The 24,557-nt window shown below is 48.6% G+C and overlaps 1 long non-coding RNA gene across 2 annotated transcripts; it reads right to left on the bottom strand.

Moving 5' to 3' along the window:
- Positions 1 to 2,461: 2,461 nt before the first annotated feature.
- LOC104002454 (uncharacterized) lies at positions 2,462 to 22,849 on the bottom strand. Of its 2 annotated transcripts, none has more exons than XR_008539417.2 (3): positions 15,586 to 15,695; positions 5,563 to 5,636; positions 2,462 to 2,686 (listed from the first exon to the last, which is right to left on the bottom strand). It is a non-coding gene; the product is annotated as an uncharacterized LOC104002454 (long non-coding RNA). The 2 variants fall into 2 exon arrangements; XR_010151817.1 differs by lacking the exon at positions 15,586 to 15,695 and adding an exon at positions 22,774 to 22,849 and having other exon boundaries at positions 2,600 to 2,686.
- Between the last annotated feature and the right edge of the window lie 1,708 nt (positions 22,850 to 24,557).

Genomic DNA, 24,557 nt, shown 5'->3' with positions numbered 1-24,557 from the left:
GACAAAATCCCTGCACCTCGCTTAGACAAGCTGCTATTCAGCTACCAGGGGTTCATGAAAGTTCGGGGTAGGTCCCTGTTCAAAGAGGATGACAACACTTGTAATCAAGGCTGGTCACATCTGTATTTAACGACATGTGTCAGTGCTGTTTCTAGTGGTTTGTTTGTTTTTTTTCCCCCAAACTCCTTGTTCCTTTGCTCTGCCAGAGGGTATAAAAAGGATAAACCAGGTTTATCTTCAGGGATACGTGATGGCTGGTTAGTTATCAGTTAAATTGGGTTTTGTTTGACTCATAACTAGATAGTGAGTAGTCCTCGAAGATGACAAAACCTGGGAAGATATGATTATCTGGGATTGTGAGAAAGAAAAAGTTGAATCATCCCACTGTGAGAAGACAGTAGGGGGATGTCTCTTTCTTCGGAAGCAGCGTGCACGTCACTCACAGGTGACAGGAAAGCTCCGTCAAATGTTCAGCCTCCTTCCTAATGCGGGGCTGGTGGGTCTCACCAAGGAAAAGCAGAGGGACGTTCAAGTTCCCAATGCTGCACGTGCTGGGAAAATATGCCGTGGGGGATGCAAATGTGGAGGCAGGTCCCTGTGATGACCTGGTCTGCATACGAGAGAACCGAGCTGGGCAGAATGAGCTCATCTTCCCTCCTGAGCCTCCTGGCCCAATGCCAGGCTCTTCCTCTGAGACAGCCAAGCCTGTCCTGCTCCCAAGCTTCTTGGGGGCAGCCAGCGGCTGGCATCCCATCATTCTGGGAACCGAAAGAAACCCATGTCTGTGACAGCTCACAGCCAGATGCCAGAATGTTCTCTCCAGGGACTCACTGGGTAAGGGCAGGCTCCAGGAAGACAGGAGACAGGGCAGACAGAACACCTGATATTCACAGAGTACTGACCACACCCTGTGAATGGAGATACGTGCCTTAGGTCACGCAGCTGCATGCCATCGAATCAAAATTACAGGAGACTCTGGTGGTGGTATTATCCACACACCAGGCAGGATGGCTTTCTCCTCTCATCCTTTTCCTGGGAGGTTGGCTTCAGCTAGAAGAGGTAGAGACTTGTATAACCTACTTGGACCATACCCTGCAATAGAGGAGTTGGTACCAGCCAAAGAAAGGTTTATGTGTCTGGGTGGGGTTCTGCTTGTGAGCCTCTGAAGCCACCTCCCCACAATTTCTGCAGAAGAAAAACTCGATCCAATTGGCCTTGAGCTGGGAATCCTTTGTTAGGGAGGGGTGGCAGGTTGTTGGGGTTAACAGAGAGAGATTGGGAGAATGTTGGAGGAGGAAAATGAGGGACAGTGCCAAAGAGGGTGGACCCCAGATGCACATCTCAGGTAAACTCTGTTTGAGCTAATACATACTCAACAGGTACATTTAAAAACAGAACCTGCACCATCCTTTAGATTCTGGGGGACCAGGTGCAGTGGCTCACGCCTATAATCCCAACAATTTGGGAGGCCAAAGCAGGAGGATCGCTTGAGCCCAGGAGTTCAAGACCAGCATGGGCCACACTGGTAAACCCCTTCTCTACAAAAAATGTTTAAATTAGCCAGGCATGGTGGTGCATGCCTGTAGTTCCAGCTACTTGGGAGACAAAAGTGAGAGAATCGCTTGAGCCTGGGACGTCAAGGTTGCAGTGAGCCATGATCATGCCATTGCACTCCAGCCTGGGTGACAGAGCGAGACCCTGTCTTAAAAAACTAAACTAAACTAAACTAAACTAGACTATGGGAGGATGTGTGATCATCTGACAGCAAGATTCCTTTCTGATGACAGACCAGACCAATGCTGTGGGCACAGACACAGGGTTCCATCCATTTAGAGGTGGTACCCGAGGCTCTGACACTGTCAGGTGCCCAAAAGTTTACTCGCCTGGAGATGGTTCACACCCCACCTTGTTTCCACGTCAGCAGACCAGCCAGTAAGTCCACAGGATTTGACTGAGCATCCTAAGGACTGGGTTTAACAGCAAAAGGAAGTCTGTAACTGGTATACAGGCAAGGTTTCAAGCCCCAAGGAGCTTTCTGTCCTTGACGAGATCAACCAAATAGTCTCTTCATATGATAATAACAGTTCACTGGATACTTCTACATGCTCTGCTGTATGTACTACGCACACTTTAACTCACTAAATCCTTGCAACAGTGCTGTGTGGGTAGTGCTATTATTGTCCTCTTTTTAAAGATGAGGAAACAGTACAAAGAAGTTAGATTATTTGGACAAGTTACACACCTCATTAAGTGTCAGGGCTGGGATTCTAACTGAGACCAAGGGCTCCAGAGGTGTGCGAGAATGAAGCAAGAGAGCTGCAATCACTTCCAAAGATAACCACATTGACAGAGGGCTTTCCATTCCATATGCTTCATCCTTGTAAGATAGGAAGAGGCTTCATCTTTCAAATGAGGCGCCTGAGCATCAGGGGAGTGATATAACTTGGAAAAACTCACATACCTGGTAGCTTGGCAGAGGTGAGATTCAAGCTTGGGTCTGTCTGGTTTGCAGCTTGTTCTCTTTCCACCACTCTTCTGTTGGCCAGTTTAGAGGAAGACTGGACTCCCTTAGCCTTTCTAGCTTCCGTGGTGTCTGGTTCCTGGGAGATTTCTAGAGCTATGAGCATTTACTTCCACTTGTGAGCAAGGCAAGAGTTCTCATGAGTTGAGGTCTAATCATGGAAGGCTAAAGGGAGGATGAGATTGTTAAGGCTTGGTTGGAGGCAATACCCTGGTTCATAACCAAGTGTTACAGTCACCCTGCCATTAGTAAGACCAGCTTCCAACTACAATGAATGGATTGGGGAAAGGTTATTTCATATCTGAGGTTATTTCATTTTAAAACCCACAGGTGTCAAGTGGTGTTTTTGGAAAGTGTAGAGATGAAATTCTAAAAATGTCATCTGGGAAGATGACAACTAGAAAGGCCACCGTAATGAACACTGCCTGTAAGTCATCACCTGCTAATTGAGTCATCTGTGAAGTTAATGCAGATTTGTGCATATCAGGGTGCCCAACCTTTCTAGGCAGAAGGATTATTACCTGAAGTAACCTGGGTTGGAGGCAGAGAATGTGACTTGTAATGGGCCACATCTGGAGGTGGCCCACTCAATTATACTCAAATGCTATTGGCTAGGAATTATTCTAAGCTCCAAGGAAGGCTAGGGAATGTAGCCTAGCTGTGTGCCCAAGAAGAAGAACAGACAGGACTGGAGACCAGCCTCTGCTACAAGGACCCAGGCTCTGTTCAGCTCCTTAGTGGCATGTCACCCTCAGAGTTTAGCCCTTGATCAAAAGTGGCAGCCAGCAAAGCTGCTTTCTACATGACAACCTGAAGAGCCACTGACTAAATCCTGGGTGTAAGGCATCACTTTCTAAATAATGAATCTCTTGGGTCAGTTTATATTTTTGCATCCACAAGATGGTGGAAAGAGAAACAAAACAAAACAAAACAGCAGTTAGGAGAGGGGCATGGAACAGACTCTCCTGCACAGCCCTCAGAAGGAAATATGAGTGCCCCACCTCCAAATGCCTGGAACCAACCCTACTGACACATTAATCTCAGACTTCTGACTCTAGAAAGGTGAGACAATAAAATGATCAACATTTAAGCCACCCAGTTTGTGGTATTTTGACATGGGGGCCCGAGGAAATTAACATACCTGGCCTGGCTTCAGGTTTTGGGAAGCCAAGATGGACAGATCGTTTGAGCCCAGGAGTTCAAGACCAGACTGGGCAACATGGAGAAACCCCATTTCTACAAAAAATAAAAAAACTAGCTGGGCGTGGTGGTGTGCACCTGTGGTCTCAGCTACTTGGGAGGCTGAGGTGGGAGGATCACCTGAGCCAGGAGGTCGAGGCTGCAGTGAGTCATGATCACACCAGTGCACTCCACCCTGGGTGACAGAGTGAGACCCTGACTCAAAAAAAAAAAAAAAAAAAAAAAAGTCCACTGTAAGGGTTCCTCCACAATAGGCATCTTTCCTCCACATAAGTCAAGCCCATTGTAGACTCTTGTAAGAATTTGTTAAATAAACCATTTAAAGAGCTGTGTTCAAGGGGCTGGGCATGGTGGCTCATGCCTGTAATCCTAACACTTTGGGAGGCCGAGGTGGGTGGATCACTTAATGCCAAGTGATCAAGGCCATCCTGGCCAGTGAGGTAAAAACCTGTCTCTACTAAAAATACGAAAATTAGCGGGGCATGGGGGCAGGCACCTGTAGTCCCAGCTACTCAGGAGGATGAGGCAGGAGAATTGCTTGAACCCAGGAGATGGAAGTTGCAGTGAGCTGAGATTGAGCCAGACTTGCCCCAGCCATGCAGACCAGGGCTCCTCAGCTAGTCTCAGCTCTTGGTCCATCTTTACCTTGGCCTTCCCCATTCCAGCTCCGCCCCACTCACCCCCGTTCTGCCCAGCTACCCTCCCTTTGTTGCCCCAGGTCTCTTTCCCTAAAACCCTGCAAGTTCTGCTGCCAACACAGCTGGTGTTGATCCCAGTATTCAAGAGCCACACATTCACTTTCAGAATCCACCTCTCACAGAAGAGTTCACAACCAGTGAGTGAGTATTTTAGGGGAAGCCAGAACCTCTCACCAACCCTTAGGCTTTATTTGCACAACAACATGAAATAGAGTTGAGTATCCTTAGGGTAGATGAACATTGACGGTCACACTGAAAAATCAGATCAGTTTCTTGGGGGAAGGAGGCAATATTTTTTCCCAGAAACAAAGCAAAGGGTGGGCTCTCAGCACTCTCCCTGTTTAGAATGTGTGGATATGGCTTTTGTGCCTGGGCCATCTGGTTAACCTACATCTTCCAGCATTTCTGGGCCATCAATGTAAGAAGCCCCCATCATTATCTACAAAGTACTTTTTGGTAACTGAAATAAGTGAATTTCATGAGGGAGAAACCTAGGTAACAAGCAAAATAAAAAGGCATGCAACTAGTCTGACCATATCCGAAAGGGAAGTCCCATCGCTGGAAAGCTCCCAGGATGCCCCAGCAGAGGTACAACTGCCATGTGCCCCTGGCTTCTCAGGGCAGCCACAATTTCAATGATCCGCTCCCACTGCAGTCCCAGCACTCTGGGGGGCCAAGGCAGGCAGATCGTTTGTGACCAGGTGTTTGAGACCAGCCTGGGCAACATGGTGAAACCCCATCTCTTAAAAAAAAAAAAAAGTACAAAAATTTAGCTGGGTATAGTGGCATGTGCCTTTAGTCCCAGCTACTAGGGAGGCTGAGGTGGGAGGATAGCTTGAGCCCAGGGGTTGAGGCTGCAGTGAGCCACGATCATGCCACTGAACTCCTGGGTGAGTTCAGACCGAGTACAACCCTATCTCAATAAATAAATAAATATTTGTTCCCTTGAACACCCCAAGAATTCTCATACCCATGATTCGTCTGGGTTCAGAAATATGGTCACCACAGATGCAGAAAACCCCCGCTCACCAGAGGGCACAGTAGAAGGAGGAGCACTAAAGGTGTCAAGGACGTTTGGAGAAAGAGCCACCACCTGATGGAGCTGCCAGATCTGGAGAGGGTAACGATCCCAAAGGCCCATACCTGCAGGGGAACAGGTCTTCTCCTCCAAACTGCTAAGCAAGTGCCATCTGGTTAAAATGAGCATCACAGGGAAACTAGAAATGGAAGAGAAGTTCCAAATGAACAATCCAGGAAGGCGGCATCCAGAGGACATCATCGTCCCTACGGGCCCCACTCCCTCCGCTGAGGGCGTGCGCATGAGTGAGGGAGATCAGTATCCAGGCCTCTGGCCCCCTCTTTCAGCATCAGCCTCCAGGGAGGGTGGAGAGCAGAGGCAGCCGCAGGAGGATGGCCCAGGAGCTATAGCCTGGTAATGGAACTATGGGTGGGTCACAGGTTCCCCTCCTGGCTGGCCCAGGCTTCAGAGAGCAGTGAGAGGCCTTCTCTCTGGGCAGGTGCCTGTACCTCCCTGGTTTGCCCCCACCTGGGCTCCCAGTGCCCCTCCAAGTTTTGCAGTTCCAGGAGTCATGACAACATGTGATCTTCAGTCCTAGGACCCACACTAGAAAATCAAAGAAAGAAAAAGGAAAGGAGGGGAATGGAAAAGAAGGGAAGGGGAAGGGAAGGGAGGGGAGGGGAGGGAAGGGGGCGCGGTGGCTCATGCCTGTGATCCCAGCACTTTGGGAGGCCGAGGTGAGCGGATCATGAGGTCAGGAGATGGAGACCATCCTGGCTAACACCATGAAACCCCGTCTCTACCAAAAATACAAAAAATTAGCCAGGCGTGGTGGCGGGTGCCTGTAGTCCCAGCTACTCCAGAGGCTGAAGCGAAAGAATCGCTTGAACCCAGGAGATGGAGGTTGCAGTGAGCCGAGGTTGCACCACTGCGTTCCAGCCTGGGCTACAGAGTAAGACTCCATCAAGAAAGGAAGACAGAAAGGAAAGAAAGAAAGAAAACCAAACTAAACTGATTGAGCTGAAAAAAAAAAAAGCTCACGGCAAGAATTTCATAATACACTCAGAAGTATTAACAGCAGAAGACCAAGCTGAGGAAACAATCTCAGAGCTCAAAGATGGGTTCTTTGGGTTAACTTGGTCAGACAAAAATAAAGAAAAAAGAATTTAAGGCCAGGTGCGGTGGCTCATGCCTGTAATCTCAGCACTTTGGGAGGCTGAGGCAGGTGGATCACGAGGTCAGGAGTTCAAGACCAGCCTGGCCAACATGGTGAAACCCCGTCTCTACTAAAAATACAAAAATTAGCCAGGCATGGTGGTGTGTGCCTGTAATTCCAGCTACTAGGGAGGCTGAGGCAGACAATTGCTTGAACCCTGGAGGCGGAGGTTGCAGTGAGCCGGGATCACGTCACTGTACTCCAGCCTGGGTGACAGAGCGAGACTCTATCTCAGAAAAAAAAAAAAAAAAGAATTTAAACGAACAACAACAACAAAAAAGAGGTGACAGTCAAGAAGAAATGGGAACAACAACAAAATCAACACGTGAATAAATCTAAGTTAAAATGCTGAGAATACAGAACACAAGCATCTAATCTGAGGAGCTAAAAAAGTCATAACAGAACTAAGGTGCTACAAACAGTAGTACACAAGGTGAGAAGGAGTAATTGGAGTATAAGCATTCTAAGAACATTATATTTTTCCAGAAAAAGCTTTAAAAATCATTGATTTCAAAATAAAGTGAAACATGCATATTAAGATTTCTAAGTTAGCTTCTAAAAGAATAGAAACATAGGTATTAAATTTCAAAGGAGAGAGAAAAAAATGGGACTGGTGCAGAGGTGAAGGGAATCTCAACTCATTTAAAAGGCAAGAAACAGGCAGGGCGCCGTGGCTCACGCCTGTAATCCCAGCATTTTGGGAGGCCAAGGCAGGAGGATCGCTTGAGGTCAAGAGTTCAAGACCAGCCTGGGCAACATGGTGAAACTCTGTCTCTACTAAAAATACAAGTATTAGCTGGGCATCATGGTGGGCACCTGTAATCCCAGCTGCTTGGGAGGTTGAGGCACAAGAATCACTTAAACCCGGGAGGCGGATGTTGCAGTGAGCCGAGATTGCACCACTGCACTCCAGCCTGGGTGACAGAGCAAGACTCCGTCAAATAAATAAACAAATAAAAGAAGGCAAGAAATGAAGAGAAGATGATCTGCCAATAACCATGTTTAAGTGTTATTCTTAAAAGCAGATATTCATCAACAAATAACTAGACTTTTCTTTTGGAGGAGAGATTTTTTTTTTAACCCCAAGTATTTTTAAATATTTTAATAATATTTTAATTTAGTATTCATATATTATGAAAAAACAAAGCAATATCTTTCCTCCTGCACAGCTTAAAAAAATTTTTTTTCAAGATGTTCCAGCAGGTCAAATGTGGGCAGTATACGTGTATCACACAAATCACTTGTTGGGAAACATAAAGGTCAAAATGAATAACCAACCATAATTCGCTGTTTGAATATTATACAACTCTGCCACATACATGCACACACCAAAAATAATCTGCTAAGTACCCGTCTAATAGAACACAGCTGGACGGGGGGCAGTATTGGGAGGAGCTTTATGCAATGAAGACTCCGTAAAATCAACTTCATTGCAAAATGCAGTGAAGAAATGAATGCAGCTTTCTCTATGTTAATGGAATTTACCAATTGTGGTTACAGACTCGGTTTCCAAAAAAAACACATTTATCTTAATTTCTGCAAGTAAAGGAAACCAAGTGGTCTATGAGGGTTTGGGCCATGGGAGCCTCTCCTCCACACACACATATACACACACACACACACACATCACAAGGAGTTCCCCTCTTGCCCTCCCCAGGCACTCCCAGGCCTCAGCCTCAGGGCAGTTCCTGGTGGTTCTGTGGCTGCCCTGCTTTGGAAGAGCAAAGAAGCATGGAAAGTTTTCTGTGCCTTGAGAGTTAATAGCCATTGGTTTGAGCAGGTTCCTCTTAGGAGGGAAATGAAGCCATTGCCTGAGGATATAGAATGCAAAAGGTTTGAAGTGAGAAGGCACAGAGCGGACCAGAGAATGGGACAGGAAAGAAAGACAGGGAGAAGAGCAGTGGTGGGTGGAGGGACATGGCTGGATTTCAACAGTGGCCTTTGGATTCACGCAGCCTGTGTGCCCCACCTCTGCCCAAGCCTGCTGACTGCTGGCCTAGGAAAAGCAAACCAACAACCACAGGTGGGCACACTAGAAGGCATGGCATTTCTAAACCACCACTGTTGTGTGCCAAAGTCCCAGACCTTCAGGTCCAACAGGTGTCACTGACCTGCAACTGCTCCCCAGCCTTCCAGCAACCCTGACTTTAAAAGTCATGTGACCCCCGGGGCATCTGACCAAGCATTTACATTTTTCCCTAAAGTTTCTTTCTATACCACAAAACAGCCATTTTCTACAATCCTCTGAATTTCCCAGGGCTAAGCTGTAAATCTGAATACCAGAGGAACCAGCAGCCAGCCAATGTCAGGAGCCCAGCAAAGGCCGGTCAGCTGGCCGCCAGACTAGGGCTTCAAAGTTCAAAACGACAACACTCAGCATCCACTGCCCTGCCACCACCCTATCCAAGTCTGGTCATTCACTCTGTCCTGCCAGGCCATGGCAGGACCCATGTGGAGAGGGACAGGACACCAGCCATCTTATGCTGTGGAGATCCCATTTCATACAGATATCCTACAGCCCCTGATGTGTAGAAAGGGGGTGATAAGAGCCATCTCTAGTGTAGATGCCACTACATGGCAAGGAATCACAACAGAAGATGGAAATACAGACGCCTTGGCCATCAGGGGAACTCACTGTGGACCCGGCCCTCCCAGGAAGAACAGGACCCCTGGAAAGACATTCTAGGGGATGGGCTGCCCAGAGCCCTGGCCAGGTGGTGGCAAGCCAGCTCGTCGATACACCCAATCACAAAAAAATCCCTCCTAGCACACTTTCCTACAACCACAGAACCTATGAGGGTCTTTGCAGCATCTAACAGGAAATGTTTCCTCCATTCCACGCTCACGGAGTGCCTGCTGTGTGCCAGGTACAGGCAGGGCACTAGGGCTAGAGGATCAGCATGGGTACTGCCCTCACAGACTGTACTATCTGCTTGGGTGAGAAGTAACTGACAACCTCCATGGCCAGGTAGACTTTCAGAGGCCACCTCATCCTTTCCTTTCACACTGATGAAGGAATGGGAATAGTCTGTGGCAGTGTTATGAGTCCAAATATCCAGCCCAGTCCCTGCCCATGGTCCCCAGTGAGACCCGGCTCCCCAAGAACTGAAATCCCAGACGTGCTGGGTCCACGTTCCCCTACAGAGACACTTACACACCATGGACTAGAGAAGATCCAAAATGGCTGAAGACTATTTGGTTTGGGAGAGTTTTTTGTTATTTTTTGAGATGGGGTCTCACTCTGTCACCCAGGCTGGAGTGCAGTGGTGCAATCTTGCCTCACTACAACCTCCACTTCCCAGGTTCAAGCAATTCTCGTGCCTCAGCCTCCCGAGTAGGTGAGATTACAGGTATGAGCCACTGTGCCCGGCTATTATTTTGTATTTTTTTGGTAGAGATGGGGTTTCACCATGTTGGCCAGACTGGTCTCGAACTCTTGGCCTCAAGTGATCCACCTGCCTCTGGTTTTTTAAAATTTTATGTCTCCATGAGGTCATCTCTGAAGGAGTTCCCTTAGAAACTGAATCATAAATTATTTACTTTCTGGGCCTCCACTTTTTTGGAGGGGACCCCCACTTTTTGGAGGGGAGGGAGCATCCACTTTGAACCTCACCCTCATGACAGATTCCTTTCTCTGGGAGTCAAACCGCCACCAACCCCATGGCCACACTGCCACTTACTATCCAGGTGACCTTAGGCAAGTTACTTCATCTCTGTGCCTCAGCTTCCTCACCAGTGAAATGAGAATCATAACAATACAGTAGTCCCCCCTTATCCTCAGTTTTGCTTTCCGAGGCTTCAGTTATTTGCAGACCGCCATAGTCTGAAAATATTAAATGGAAAATTCTAGAAATGAACAGTTTGAAAGTTTTTAATTGCATGTTGTTCTGAGTAGCATGATGAAATCTCGAGGCATCCGGATCTGTCCAACCGGAGGCATGAATCATCCCTTTGTCCAACGGATCCACACTGTCAATGCTCCTTGTCTATTAGTCAGTGAGGAGCCATCTCAGTGATCAGATTAATTGTCCTGGCGTCACAGTGCTTGTGTTCAAGTAATTCTTATTTTACTTAATCACTGCCCCAAAGCGTAAAAGTAGGGATGCTGGCCATTCGGAAATGCCAAAGAGATGCTGTGAAGTGATGCTTGCTTGCTTTCCTTCCTTCCTTCATATATGTGTGTGTATATATATATATATATTTTTTTTTTTTTTTTGAGACAAAGTCTCTGTCATCCAGGCTGGAGTGCTGTGGCACCATTCACAGCTCACTGCAACCTCAACCTCCCTGGGCTCAGGTGATTCTCCCACCTCAGCCTCCCAAGTAGCTCGGACTACAGGTGTGTACCACCACAGCTGGCCAATTTTTGCATTTTTTTATAGAGACAGGGTTTCACCATGTTGCCCAGGCTGGTTTCAAACTCCTGGGCTCAAGCGATCTGCCCACCTCGGGCTCCCAAAGTGCTGGGATTACAGGCATGAGCCACCATGCCCAGCTAGTAAAGTGTTTTCTTTAAGCGAAAAGGTGAAAGTTCTCAATTTAGTAAGGAAAGAAAGAAAGAAAAAAATCCTATACTGAGCTTGCTAAGATCTGCAGTAAGAACAAATTTCTATCCATGAAGCTGTCTGTGAAGAAGGAAAGAGAAATTCGTGCCTAGTGTATACAGGGTTCAGTCCTGTCCTTGGTTTCAGGCACCCACTGGGGGTCTTGGAACATATCCCCCTGGATAAGGGGGAACTTTTGGATCCATGTTTACTATTTATTGTTAAAATCATTTAAGGTAATGTAGGAAAGGGCTTAGCACCATACGTGGCATATAGTAAACTGTTCCTAAAGGTTCGTTTACTAAAAATGTATTCAAGCCTCCCCCACCCAGAAACACAAAGGAAAAGCCACCTTCCCTAATGCTTCAAGCTCAGCCTCCTCCTTTTTCTTATCCCCGCAAACCCTTTGGAAATGGCAGCTGTGCCCAACCCTGTTCAACGTCCCGAGATATACCAACTCTCCCCTCCCTGATCTTTTTCTGGGCCTCTCCAAACCTGCACGTCTCAGTCTCCCTCAGCATCAGGCCCGCCCCTGGCCTCTTTCCTTTTTGGTCTCTCCTCCTTTGGGGCCTTGTCTCAAAACCAGGTCCTCAGCACTTGTCACTCTCTGAGCTTTCTGCCCCTGTCCTCAGCTCCTCTTCTACTCTCATGCTCCAAAGGATGAGACAGCCTTTCCCGGGGTTCCATCTGCTCTGCTCACTCTCCACTAAGTAACAGGGGGTCCCTCAGAGCTCAGGTGCAGGCACTGGCTTTTCTAGAATTAGCACTTAAATTCCCCCTAAGCTCGGGAGTTAGAGTTTTTGCCCAATTCTTCATATCTGCAATGGGAGGTATATGTCCTGAAACACTCTGAAATCACTATGTCTCTATTGCACCATTTCCCCCGCTGAGAGCCAGTTCCTCTATGGGTGTCACCACTGTCCCTGTTCCCCGTCCCCAAACCCAAGCTTCTGAGTCACCCTCAATTTTCCTCCTCACCTGCTATCTTTCTAGTCTACTAGCCCTGTTTTTTTTTTTTTTTTTTTTGAGACAGAGTCTTGCTCTGTCACCCAGGCTAGAGTGCAGTGGTGCCATCTCGGCTCACTGCAACCTCTGCCTCCCAGGTTCAAGCGATTCTCCTGCCTCAGCCTCCCAAGTAGCTGGGATTACAGGTACCCGCCACCAAGCCCGGTTAATTTTTGTATTTTTAGTAGAGACAGGATTTCGCCATGTTGTCCAGGCTGGTCTCGAGCTCTTAACGTCAGGTGATCCGTCCACTTTGGCCTTTCAAAGTGCTGGGATTACAGGCTTGAGCCACCGCACTGGCCCCTCTCTGCTTTATTACCAGTGCAAATTGTCAGAACACCCAACTTTTCCAAATTCAAACACTTAACTGACTTCCTAAATGAAGGTCATAACATACACAATTCTCACAAAGGCTTCGGTTTTGTATGTAAACAGAAAGGAGGAGGTCAGAACAAATGGCTTTCTCCACAATCTACTCTCAGTTTTGCCACGGGCCTGGCGGTCGGTTCTTATGCACACAGTCTCATCTAATCCTTACAAGGCAGGTTAAGTTCTTATAGATGTTGGAAGGCCAAGGTAAAGGATGAGGGTGGTAACAGAATCGGGCTATGTCTTTCTTTTTTCTTTCCACTGCACTCCAAGCTGAAATGACAGCAACAGATGGTCTGGTGGAACCTAAGAAGGTCTGCAGCATCGGGGAAATTAAAAACACATACACACTCTGAGAAATCCAGAGACAGAGAGAGAGACAGACAGACAGACAGAGAGACAGAGAGAGCATATGCATGTGTGTGGCCCTGGGGCAGGTCGAGACCTGAATTATTTGGGTTACCTCCAAAGCCTCTTCAGACAGCACGCCTGCCTCCTGGAAACCAGACACACCAACAGTGAGGAGCCCTATGCAGACAGCACAGCTCCCAGGGGATGTCGTGCGCCTGCTCGCTGTGTTTCAGCACCTGAGCGCCGCGGGACCTGGGATACAGCTTTACCGGAAAGCCTAATTCTTAGCTTCCTGCTTCCTTGCTACAGGAAATCAGATTCCCAAGTAGACATGATTTGCTCAAGCTCTTTTTTGGAAAGAGGCTACCAAAGTTCAGGCAGTGGTTCAGCTATGTAAAACTCCAATCCATTAGGACGTAGCACATGTTGAAATGATTAATGTGCAACTGCTGTGTGTCATCTTGGCCATCAGTAACCATCAAAGCCACAGCAAAAGTTGAAATAAATACAGGAAAATCCTTTAACTGTTTTAAGCCAACTATACTTTTCCAGCAGATGAAATTACCATTACTTTTCCCATTAAAAGGCAAGGAGACTGGGTAGAGTAAGACAGATCTCTAAAGCAATCCTTGGAAGGAACCCTCTGACTCATGAAATCACTCACAGGCCTAGGGGCAGGGAGGAGCTTCTGGGAGAACCTCGGTGTAATACTGCTCTACAATAAGCCCCTAAGTGGGCAAAATCTCCTCTATTTTGTAGATGAGGAAGATGAGATTCAAAGAGCAAATCACTTTTTTTCCTCGTCCTAGTTCTCCAACGTGTAAACTGGAAACAGTACTTGCCATCCACAACCGTGAAACCCAGCTTTCTAGAAAGAAGCATAGAGAAAACAATCAAAAAAGAAATAGTATGTCCCCTTCCAAAACGAAAGACAAAAAACCTTTCTTGGCCGAGCATGGTGGCTCATGCCCATAATCCCAGCACTTTGCGAGGCCTAGGCGGGCGGATCACTTGAGGTCAGGAGTTCGAAACCAGCCTGGCCTAGGCGGGCGGATCACTTGAGGTCAGGAGTTCGAAACCAGCCTGGCCAACAAAGTGAAACCCCGTTTCGACTAAAAATACAAAAATTAGCCGGGCATGGTGACGGGCGCCTGTAGAAGCAGCTACTCGAGGGGCTCAGGCAGGAGAATTGCTTCAACCCGGGAGGGGGTGGGGGCGGGGCGGAGGTTTCAGTGAGATGAGATTGCGCCTTTGCACTCCAGCCTGGGTGACAGAGACTCTGTCTCAAAACAAACACACAAATAAACAAAAAACCCTTTCTCAATCTCTAGGCCAACTAAAACGTCCACGAAAAATGTAACTAATCCATACAATTGGCTAATAGCTACCTTCCCTCCTTAACTCGCCTAAAATCAGTAGAAAAGCAACTCTAAGTCACAGCTTTTGGAGCAAGTCATAAAAGAGCGTAATTCGCCGCTAAAGTTGCCTTCCAAGAAAAGGCAGAGGAGGCTTTATGAGATTTTTTGTTCCCTACCGAGACGTGTGGCGGGAGAAAGTGGCCAGTGTGCGGCTGAGCTGCTGCTGGGGAGGGCGGGCCACCTGCGGCCAGGGCGCCTAACGGGTCGGACTGGACGTGTAAGGGGCCGGAACAGCCGGTCACCGCGCCCTCCTTCCCTCGGGAAACGGGTCTCATTCTCACACCCGGCCCTGCCACATGTCCCCACAGGGAGAAGGGAAGGGGCAGGAGGTAAAGAGGCACTTTCTCAGCATCCAAGGGCGCTACTCTTGCTCCTATCCGAGCACTTCAGGGGCTGATGGGCTTTGGGGTGTTTTGTTTCACGTGCTTTCAGATTCAGAAGGTGCACCCGCTCTGCCTGGTTTTCTGGAGATAGGGCCAAGCATGGCACCCCCTGGGGCCCGGGAAGCGACAGGCTCGGGGACGCGCGCGCTCCAGGGCCAGAAATGGCACGAAGCCCGGGCTCCGGCGACCCCGACCCGCTCCACCTCTGCGCCCCCGACCACAGCCGAGGCGTCCCGGCCCAGGGAAGGTGGCGGGGGCGGAAGGGGCGCTGGCAGTAACCCGAGCGGCCGTAAAGAATTCTCCCCCACTGTGCGGTTCCCATTTCACAGACGAGACAGCGGAGACCCTGGGAAGGCAGGGACTTCCCCACCCTCCCGCGCCTGGGAAGCAAGCCCAGGTCAGTCCCGGCGCCCGGTGTCCCCGGGGGACCTCCGAGAGAAGCCGTGACCGAGGCCGGGCGCCGAGGCCGGGGCGCGCGTGGAGTTGATGCTGGCAGTGCCTCTTCCGGCTCCCCCGAGCATTTCCTCCCCCTTCTTCCCGGGAGGGACTTAAACGCTCCCGAGGGTGAGTGCGGGAGCCCCGCCGGCCCCGCACTCGACGTCCAGGCCCCCCGCCCGCCGGTCCGCCGCTGCAGTTCAGTCCCGAGGCAACAACAGGTGCGCGGCTCGCCGCACCCCGGCGCCGGCTCCGGGGAAAGTTTCCCTGGCCGCCGCGCGCTGTTTACGGGATCCTCTTGCAGCGCGGGGGCCCGGGGCTTTCAGGCAGGTCGAGCCATTGAAACCCGAGACGCGGGGAGGAGCTGTCGCGGTGCGCGGGGAGGGAGGCGGGCGGCCCTGGGCCGGGCCAGAGCGGCTCCCCTTACCTGCAGCTCCACGGGCGGCCTCAGCCTCCATCCTCGGGCTCGGGAGGCGCCGCGCCCCGCCCCGGAGGCTGTCCCAGTGCCCCTGGCGTCCTCCTCCCTCTCCCATTCCTCCCCAGGGGCTGCCCCCGTTCCCCGCTCCCCGGCCCCTTCCCCTCCCCCAGGGTCACCACCCAACAGTCTTCCCAGCTACCAACCCCTGGCTCCCCAGAGAGTTTGCAAAGATTGTTGGCTCCACCTTCCCACCTGATTCGCCACCCCCAGGAGAATTTACTATTTCTCTTTCATTTGTGGGGAGAAGACACCGTTAACGCCCCCACCCCCCACTCACACACGCCCACCCTCGCCAGTGCCCCGGGCCTGAACGCGGCACATCTCAACCCCCTCCCACGCCCCTTCACACTTCTATTATTTCTGTTTCTTTGGACAAGAATCATTTGCATGAATCTTTTTTTGAAAACGTTCAAGTTTCACTCCAGTAAGCTTACTAGAAGCAAGGAGGAGGTGAGGGAGGAGGAGGAGGAGAAAGAGGAGGAGGAGGAGGAGGAGGAGGAGGAGGAGGAGGAGGAGGAGGAGGAGGAGGCGGCGGCGGCGGCGGCGGCGGCGGCGGCGGCGGCGGCGGCGGCGGCGGCGGCGGCTTTGGCGGCAGCGGCGGCGGCTTTTGAGGAGGCTGCGGCGGAGGCGGTTTTAGCGACTTTGGCGGTGAAAATTTAGACAGTTGAAAAATAGGCCAAAGCACACTGAACCTGCAGGACATCCCGTAATCTTTTCTGCCCATTTCAAAGTCTTTCCCTGTCCTCACCCAACTATTACAGGCCGCTTTTGCTGAAACCTGACAATGTCATTTAGTAAATGTTCAGCTAGTATTCATTTGAAATAGAAATAACCAACAGCAGGTAATTTTTTCTCCTGTATTTCTTCTTGGCCTGTTTCTGGGTGTTATCCAAGGGGAGGTGGAATACAGTGGTGGTTTTAAAATGCCAGCAGCCTAGGAACCCAAAGGCCTCAGCAGGCTGGCACCTCCCCACCCCCCTGCGGCTCTTAGGGGCCGAAAGATTGAGGGTCGTGATCAACTCAGTAACCACTGGAGGCCACGTGAGTAAGCAGCAAACTGTTTCTCATGAGAGCAGGATGTCGGCAAACTGACAACCTGTGTCTGCCGCCCAGAAGGACTGCTGAGGGCAGTCACCACCCAGGTGCAAGTGTTTATGATTAGACACAACTGAAGCCTGTTAGGAATGAGAACTTGTGATAATCAAACAGCTGACCAGTCTTACCGCCTCCTCCCTGCTCATTCTCCCAATGAATGCGAAGGGCTGTGGAAGCTCGGGGGGCTGCCTTTGCTCACTAGAAGCAGGGGCTCCCTTCTTCCCTGTTTCCCCTTCCTTTAAAACAGATTTTTTTTTAATCATTTCTACGTTTGTCCTTTCGTTCAGTCCTGTAATGACGGTCTCAAGTAGTAACAATAACTGTCGTAGTGACGGTCTCAAGTAGTAATTGTGGCAGTCAGCCACAGACACACAGGACTAAAGGTTCATTAATGTCTGCTGTAAAAATGTAAAATATATTTCTTCAAGGTATGAAGAAGTATACCTTTTTTGGTGTACGTTTTTGTTACATTTTTTAAAGTTCTCTTGTTTTTAAAAAATTACATGTATAGGGCCGGGAGCGGTGGCTCACGCCTGTAATCCCAGCACTTTGGGAGGCCGAGGCGGGCGGATCACGAGGTCAGGAGATCGAGACCATCCTGGCTAACACGGTGAAACCCCGTCTCTACTAAAAATACAAAAAATTAGCCGGGCGTGGTGGCGGGTGCCTGTAGTCCCAGCTACTCGGGAGGCTGAGGCAGGAGAATGGCGTGAACCCGGGAGGCGGAGCTTGCAGTGAGCCAAGATCGCGCCACTGCACTCCAGCCTGGGGGACCCAGCGAGACTCCGTCTCAAAAAAAAAAAAAAAAAAAAAATTACATGTATAGAGCTTGAACAGTTCTTTTAAAATATGTGTGTGTGTGTGTGTGTGTGTGTGTGTATACAGTATATATAAAGAATAATGAACTGAAAAGTTCCCTGCTTCTCATTCAACTCCTATATCCAAAGTCAGTATTAGTCAAATACCTCCTCTTTTCCTTTTAGTTTCTGAATTTTGCGTCTCGCATGAGTATTTTGAAACTACTCCAAAACTAGAAAATAATTCTTCTAAATTTACTTCCAGTATTTTTACTGTCTTGATTTTCAGATTTGAATTTTAATCCAATCAGAATTTACTGACCTATATGGCATAAGGAACGGATCTGATTGTATATCATGGTTCCCACACCATTAAATGGTATATTCTTTCTGCTACTAATTTGAATTATCTCTTTAACCGTATATTAAATTCTCATATACATTCTAGCTGTTTTATTGACAGTTTTCCTATTTCTACAACAACACTGCACTATTTTAATTACCCTAGCTTTTAGCATATATTTGGATATCTGGGAAGGCAAGCCAGTTGCATCTAGTCTTTAACATCGGTTTGCATTAACATTTTTAAAGTTTCGAATCTTCCCGTTACAGAACATGGCATCCTTTGTTTTATTCGGGTCTTCTATGTTTTTTTCTTAAAGTCCCACAGTTTTCTTTTCTTTTTTCTTTTTTTTTTTTTTTTTTTTTTTTTTTTTTGAGGCAGAGTTTCACTCTTGTTGCCCAGGCTGGAGTGCAATGGTGCGATCTCGGCTCACTGCAACCTCCTCCTCCTGGGTTCAAGTGATTCTCCTGCCTCAGCCTCCTAAGTAGCTAGGATTACAGGCATGAACCACTACACCTGGCTAATTTTTGTATTTTTAGTAGAGATGGGGTTTCACCATGTTGGCCAGCCTTGTCTGGAACTCCTGACCTCAGGTGATCCACCTGCCTCGGCCTCCCAAAGTGCTGGGATTACTAGCGTGAGCCGCCGCACCCCGCCAGTTCCACAGTTTTCCACAAAAGGATCTCATACATTTCTTGCCAGGTTTATTCCTAGAGATTTCTGATATTTGAAGGGCATTGTGGATGGGCTGTTTTCTCCAATTACATTAGAATTAGTTATTGCTGATATATAAGAAAACTCTTAGGCCCCGAGAGGTGGCTCCCACCTGTAATCCCAACACTTTGGGAGGCCAAGGCAGGAGGATTGCTTAAGGCCAAGAGTTCAAGACCAGCCTGAGCAACATAGCAAGACTCCATCTCTACAAAAAAGAAAAAATTAAAAAATTAGCCAAGCATGGTGGCACACACCTGTGGTCCCAGCTACACAGAAGGCTGAGGTGGGAAGATCGCTTGAGCTCAGGAGTTTGAGGATGCAGTGAGCTCTGACAGTGCCACTGCACTCCAGCCTGTGTGTCGTCAGAGAGAGACACTACCTCTTTAAAAAGAGAAAGTTATTAGCTTCAGTATATACCAGTCTCATATCCAACCATTTTTAAGAGGTCCAGTAATTTTTAAAAATCAATGATCATAAATATTATAATGGGATTGTCTATAAATAAGCTGGATCACTAAGCCTTTCCCAAACCTACTCAGCCACTTAGCACTCACTTCTGACACGAAAGTTACCCTCGGCCCCAATCAAGGAAAAAAGAAACATGCCTCTTACATGTGTATACCGGAAAATAGCGGCCCCTCGAAGGCCTGGTGCATGTTTTAGTGTGGCCCCCCTTCCATTCCAAGAGGATATTAAGCTCTCTGCTGCACCCTCCATCTGGCCTCATTTGTCTACACAGGAATTTCCTCAGTGTTAAGAACACAAATGTTCCAGTCATTCCTAAGATATTTGTGAAATTTGAAAGAAAAATCCAGTATTTAAACAATAGGGCTAACAAGCTACTGGATTTTAACAAACAGAAAACTTCCTTTTGCAACAGTTGTTACTTTGCAGTCAAGGAGCTGTAGTCCCTAAAAAAAAAGTGATCAAGGCTTAGCAAAAGTCTGAGGGAAAAATATAAGACAGAAGAAAAATAAAGACAAATCCTTCTCCTACAAAATGTAACAGAAATATCACCTTGTGATATATCACAGAAAACTACCAGGAATTTTATTTTATTTATTTTATTTTATTTTATTTTTTGAGACGGAGTCTCACTCTGTCGCCCAGGCTGGAGTGCAGCATGCGATTTCGGCTCACTGCAAGCTCTGCCTCCCAGGTTCACGCCATTCTCCTGCCTCAGCCTCCTGATTAGCTGGGACTACAGGCGCTACTAAAATTAGCCGGGTGTGGTGGTGCACACCTGTAATCCCAGCTACTCAGGAGGCTGAGGCACGAGAATTGCTTGAACCGGGAGGCGGAGGTTGCAGTGAACCGAGATTGCACCACTGCACTCCAGCTTGGGCCACAGAGTGAGACCCTGTCTCAAAAAAAAAAAAAAAAAAAAAAAAAGCCTACTACATTTATTCATTTATTTTATGGCCCTTTTCAGAAATCGTGTGCTGGCTGGCCCCTGCTGGCGTACAAAGCTGCAGAGGCAGAGGTATAGAGGAGGGTGAGTTCTGAATCTGCCTTGGTAGAGTGACATTATTGGAGGATCCCTTAGTGCTTTGACAAGAAGCAATTTGGCTATGGGTTGTGTTTTATAGTAGAGCTAAGTCGCTTATCTGGAAACAGTGATGTTTGACATGGAGAAAGACTTATGTTATCATTATTTTGGAAATCACAAGTGCTTCTTGCTGATTGATTTATTTTCTCCCCACCTCCCAAAGGAATTTGACCAGTTTGATTAAATTTCATTTATGTTAAGTGTACAAAATGTGTTGTAAGAGCTGTTTGTGTCAGAGACAGTAAACAAACCCCTTTAATCATTTTTCTTGCGAGAGCAGGAAGTCACCACTTGCCAATGAGAAATTTAAAACAAATCCCACAAAGTTTTGAGTTTAGTTCAGCACGTGAAATAGTTTAGGTCTTGGGATCTTGTAATCTTGGCAACTCCCATTTGCTGTCCCTGGTGAGAACACTTGTGTACTGTTGCTTACTTTCCGGTTCACTAAGAGGGTCGCATCTTGCCCTCTTAATCCTAGAGTCAAATCTGATTACAAACATTTTCCTCTCGGGAATCCTGCTCGTAAGGAAGATCACTGTGCTCTCTGTTAAATAAAACAGCTCCATTTAGTTGCCTTATTCGTTCTCAGGCTTACTGTATTTCATCAGCCTGAAGACTGTGTTTGACATCAATTATTAGAGACCATTTGTTTTTACAATGGAAAAAGAAATAAAAGTGCAGATGTTGAACCTCAAAATCCATACTTCTCGGAGCTATTTTCATTCCAGAAAGTAGGAATGTGCTGGGGGTTTCTTGTGTGGGGAGAGGGGAGGTGAATGAATACAAAAATAGACATATCACTGTGACTAAGTAAAATATTTTATGTCTGTTGTTTTTTCTATTAATTTCAAAATTAGAGAAAACTTTAGAACAGAAAAAAATAAGTGAATTATGGGGAAGTGAAAACTCCAGGACACATTCCAGTTTAGTTAAAATAAGAATAGCTCCTGTCAAATAAAAAAAAAATGATGAAAATTTCAGCTTTGTTATCAGAAAAGTAGTACGGTTAAAGATGGGCAGTCTTTGCACTTAAGGAGTCTCCTTAAACACAAGTTCCCATTCCCAGACCTCATCGGTGAATGTTGATAGCAGAGTTGGACCCTAGCAGCAACCAACTTTACAAATGTGGGCATTTCTGGACGGGCGCGGTGGCTCACGCCTGTAATCACAGCACTTTGGGAGGCCGAGGCAGGTGGATCACGAGGTCAGGAGTTCAAGACCAGCCTGGCCAAGATGGTCAAACTCTGTCTCTACTAAAAATACAAAAAATAGCCAGGGCTGGTGGCAGGTGCCTGTAATCCCAGCTACTCCGGAGGCTGAGGGAGAGAACTGCTTGAACCTGGGAGGCGGAGGTTGCAGTGAGCCGAGATCGCACCACTGCACTCCAGCCTGGGCAACAGAACGAGACTACATCTAAAAAAAAAAAAAAAAGAAGTATGCATTTCTTAATGGTCCAATCTCTTCCTTTAACTGTGCAGGGGAAGCCAAGCCCCCATTGAGAGGTGACAGCATGCTGGTAGGCCTCGCAGCCGTCACTCACTGTCGGCGCCTCCTCTGCCTGGGCTCCCACTTTAGCGGCACTTGAGGAGCCCTTCAGCCCGCCGCTGCCCTGTGGGAGCCCCTTCCTGGGCTGGCCAAGGCCAGAGCCGGCTCCCTCAGCTTGCGGGGAGGTGTGGAGGGAGAGACGCGGGCGGGAACCGGGGCTGCACGCCGCGCCTGCGGGCCAGCGCTAGTTCCGGGTGGGCGTGGGCTCCGCGGGCCCCGCACTCCAAGCAGCCAGCCGGCCCCGCCGGCCGCGGGCAGTGAGGGGCTTAGCACCTGGGCCGGCAGCTGTTGTGCTCGACTTCTCGCGGGGCCTTAGCTGCCTCCCCTCGGGGCACGGCTCCGGACCTGCAGCCCGCCATGCCTGAGCCTCCTCCCCTCCCCGCCATGGGCTCCTGCGCGGCCTGAGCCTCCCCCACGAGTGCCGCCCCCTGCTCCACAGCACCCAGTCCCATCGAGCCCCCAACGGCTGAGGAGTGCATGCGCACTGCACAGGACTGGCAGGCAGCTCCACCTGCGGCCCTGCTGCGGGATCCACTGGGTGAAGCCAGCTGGGCTTCTGAGTCTGGAAGGCACTTGGAGAACCTTTATGTTTAACTAAGGGATTGTAAATACACCAATGGGCACTCTGTATCTAGCTCAAGGTTTGTAAACACACAAATCAGCACCCTGTGTCTAGCTCAGGGATTGTGAATGCACCAATCGACGCTCTGTATCTAGCTACTCTGGTGGGGACTTGGAGAACCTTTGTGTCCACACTCTGTATCTAGCTAATCTAGTGGGGACGTGGAGAACTTTTGTGTCCAGCTCCAGGATTGTAAACGCACCGATCAGCACCCTGTCAAAACGGACCAATCAGCTCTCTGTAAAACAGACCAATCGGCTCTCTGTAAAATTGACCAATCAGCAGGATGTGGGTGGGGCCAGATAAGAGAATAAAAGCAGGCTCCCCCCCCCCCCCCCCAGGTAGCAGTAGCAACCTGCTGGAGTTCCCTTTGGGGCTGTGGCAGTTTTGTTGTTTTGCTTGTTTGCAATAAACGTTGCTGCTGCTGCTTACTGTTTGAGCCCGCACTGCCTTTATGAGCTGTAACACTCACCGTGGAGGTCTGCAGCTTCATTCTTGAAGCCAGCCAGATCACGGACCCACCGGGAAAAACGAATAACTCCAAACACGCCACCTTAAGAGCCGTAGCACTCATGGTGAAGGTCCGTAGCTTCACTCCTGAAGTCAGCAAGACCACGAATCAGCTAGAAGGAAGAAACTCCGAACACATGCGAGCATTAGAAGAAACACACTCGGGACACGCTGTCTTTAAAAACTGTAATACTCACCGCCAGGGTCCGCAGCTTCGTTCTTGAAGTCAGTGAGACTAAGAATCCGCCGATTCCGGACACACCATGATGGAACTAGGTAAGTGATAGGAGCCAGGAGAGCTGCTAACCAGAGGAGGTAGAGACCAAGTCTACAAGTGCATCCGGGGTATATGAGAAACTGGGTAACTTCTGTGAAATGAGGCAAAGTACAAAATCCTCTGCATCCCACTCATGGCAAGGTGGGCCCAGCTTCTCAGGGCAGGGAGTGGGAGACCAGTGGGAGCAAATGGCGCTTCCCACTTGTTGGCTGTAAAGAGGCCTGCAGCCCACACCAGGAGCCAATGAAAGGGAATTGTTCCTGGTTCAGAATCCTAGAAAGCCATTAAGTGGGGTCTAATCCGCGGGGGTGATCCCAATTAAAAGGGAGCGCTTTATATCAGGAGGACAATTCAGCAGATGGAGCCACGTGGTCCTGCTGTCACACTGAGCTCTCTAGAGGCCGCAGGGTGCTTGAGAGGCTCTGCCTGCTTCCCTGAAGGGAGCTTCTCCCCAGACCTAGATGGGGACAGAGAATCATGGGTCTTCTTCCTCTTAATATACAGCTTTAGGAAAAAAGTATTTTCAGATAAAAAAAAAAAAGCTTAAGAATACTTTTAGAGACAGGGTCTCACTCTGTCACCCAGGGTGGAGTGCAGAGGTGCAGTTATGACTGACGGCTCAAGTGATCCTCCCGCTTCAGCCTCCCTGAGAAGCCAGGACTATGGGCGTATACCACGTTTTGAAAAAGATAATTGAGCAGTCTTGCCATGTTGCCCAGGTTGATCTTGAACTCCTGGCCTCAGGCTATCCTCCTACCTTGGCCTCTCAAAATGCTGAAATTAAAGGCGTGAGCCAGTGCACCTGGCCAAAAGTTTGTTTTGCTTTTAAATAGAATTCTCTGAAAGATTAAGATATTGGAAAACAGCTTTTTCAATAGAGGAAATAGCCTCAAATGTTAGCCTTTTTCAGTTATTCTGACACAATGAAAAAGAGGACTGTCTGCAGAGCCAGGTGGCATGCCACGGCTGTGGCTCACGGTCAGTGGCATGTTTAAGGAGTCCAGCACAGTGTCAAGCAAGCACTTTTCGCAGGTAGAACGCAGGGTGGTGAGCACAGAGCTAGCAAGCCTGCACAGACGCTAGCTAGGTGGCAAGCCTCTGTTCCTCAGGGCTGATGAAGCTGGGGACAGTGCCTGGGGCACAGAAAGAATCCATACAGGATCCGGTGCTGTGATCCTCGTTTCTCAAGACAGGAAACCTGAGCACAGAGGTTAACTTCCCTGAGGACCCACAGCTCTAGGCAGCGGTGCTTGCAATCAATATTTTAAAGGCAGGCGCCATAAGATTCATCTATGGTTTTCTCTTTTTTTTCTGCTCACATCTCACATATTTTGTGGAATTAGTTTTCAGAGCAATCAAATTTTACCAAATCATAATGGCCAAACACAATAAGGGGCTCTGGCAGGGAGCGGGGATTACTAAAGAGGAAAAAATAAGATCGAAGTAAACGACTTGTAGGGTAGCCCACA

This window comes from Pan troglodytes, chromosome 16 (genome assembly GCF_028858775.2).
Source record: "Pan troglodytes isolate AG18354 chromosome 16, NHGRI_mPanTro3-v2.0_pri, whole genome shotgun sequence".
Lineage (NCBI taxonomy): Eukaryota > Metazoa > Chordata > Mammalia > Primates > Hominidae > Pan > Pan troglodytes.
This window is presented reverse-complemented; position numbering and strand designations above follow the sequence as displayed.